The sequence below is a fragment of the Nannochloropsis gaditana genome (genome assembly GCF_000240725.1).
Source record: "Nannochloropsis gaditana CCMP526 unplaced genomic scaffold scaffold419, whole genome shotgun sequence".
Taxonomy (NCBI): domain Eukaryota; class Eustigmatophyceae; order Eustigmatales; family Monodopsidaceae; genus Microchloropsis; species Microchloropsis gaditana.
In genome coordinates, this window is record NW_005803534.1 from 10,091 (window position 1) to 11,933 (window position 1,843).

Below are 1,843 nucleotides of genomic sequence, written 5' to 3' on the forward strand. Positions count from 1 at the left end.
GTAGGTCAGGACCCTCCTAGATCCCCGTGGAAGTCCACTCCTGGTGGACGGGCTTGGACAGGCCAGGCTTTTTCTCCTCTACCCATACCCATGCTTCATAAACCTGCCTGCTCCTCTTTCTTCCGAAACGCTCAATCCTTACCAATTGACTCCTCCTGCTCGTGGTCGATTTAGGGCTATGATTCCCCCCGCCTCCACCCCCACTTCCTGTCGCCCGTAAGAAAGCATTGTGCTGATCAACGGCTGCCACGAGGCCAGGACTTAGAACCGCAAGCCTATTGGGAGCTTCGGACACGAAACTCTGTCGATAAAGAGGCGGAGGGGATTGAGGAAAGACTTGAGCACGTGGGCATATGCGCATGTCTCTATGTTTTTTTTTTAAAAAGTTGGCCCCATTCATACTATCTTGCTCAAGCAGACTTCCCTTAAATGACCAGCGTGCTTTACGTGCGCATGATTTCATGACAAGGGTATTTGGGAAGGAATCAAGATGGAGAGGGGGGGCTAAAAAGGTGGCGTCACTCATTATGTTTCTGCCACCGCCGAGCTCAACAAAGCTGGGCGGCAGTAAAAAGTGGCGCAAACAATTATTTCAAGTCCCATAAGTTAAAAGATCTTCCATAAATTCTCCACTGAGAGTGTTACTTTTGGAGCATGCGGTGATATCAATCATCCCAAGCCTGGCGAACAAGCAGCCGTTGAGAAGCTTGAACTCTGCTATTCAAAGCCGGCAAGGTCCACCATTCTCCAAAATATCCGTACCTTTTCTGAGCGCGTGTCCGACAAGTGCAGATTTGGTGGGCCCGCGGAGCTTTGTGGGGTGGGTGAGCGTTGAGAGGCCATGATATTGACCTGTGTCTCTCCCTCCAAGCTGCCCTGCCAGGACCCGACCAAGGAGACTGTATGTCGGAGAGGTATAAGAAAGGTATAAAAGTCCACTTCCCAACGAACCGACACCACTCTTATCGGTATCCTATGTATTGAAAAGTCATGACCGGACAAGAAAAGACGTGCAGGCCCTACGCACAGAAAAAGACCCCCCAACGCCTCCCCTGAAATGCAGGGTAGGGGAGGGTAGCTATTAAGCGAGGGGCCGCTCAGTGGATGCAGGGCCATTGTTAATTTCAGACCGCGCGATTATGACCAAACCTGACCTTATGGGCTCCTAATACGGAATCAGGTCTTTTTTTACACCACGTGTGGTCTTCCTCGGACGTTTTGTTGGTTGTCGGTGGTTTTATCAACAAAGCTCGCGCCTCCTCATATTTCTTCGACAGCGTCTCGGACGTACCGGGCACTATGCCGCCGGGGCCCTCTCCTGCGTTCGACGCCAACAACGCCGGCATGAGCACCTACGGTCCAGCATTTGGAGCATCCTCACCTGTGTTGAATAAAGGGGTCGATGCCACCGGTCGCGCCCGACGTCCAAAGCGAAAAAAGCCTCTTGACCCGACGGCGGCGGTGATGTTGCAGATGGAGGGGGCGCCCTTTTGGACGACCTGGAGGGACCAGCCCGTGATACAGGTGACAAGCACGCATGCTCAAGGGCATTCGTTGGACGGCTGGAAAGGGATGCTATGCCGCGACAGTGTGAAGCATGGGGACGCGTCCATGTGGTTGATTCCATCCCTCTCCCTCTCCTTCCCTCCTCCCCTCCTTCCCACTCTTCTTCCTTCCCTCCCTCCTGTTTTCGTCTCTCTCCCTTCCACGACAGCCGCACTCCTCCTACTTCAAGTACTTGACCCCTCCTGCTGCCAACCTCCACAACCCCGTGTCCTCCCTCCCCCTCTTCCACCTCCGCTCCATCGTCATCCGCGACAAGGAGAAGCAAAAAGGCCCCATC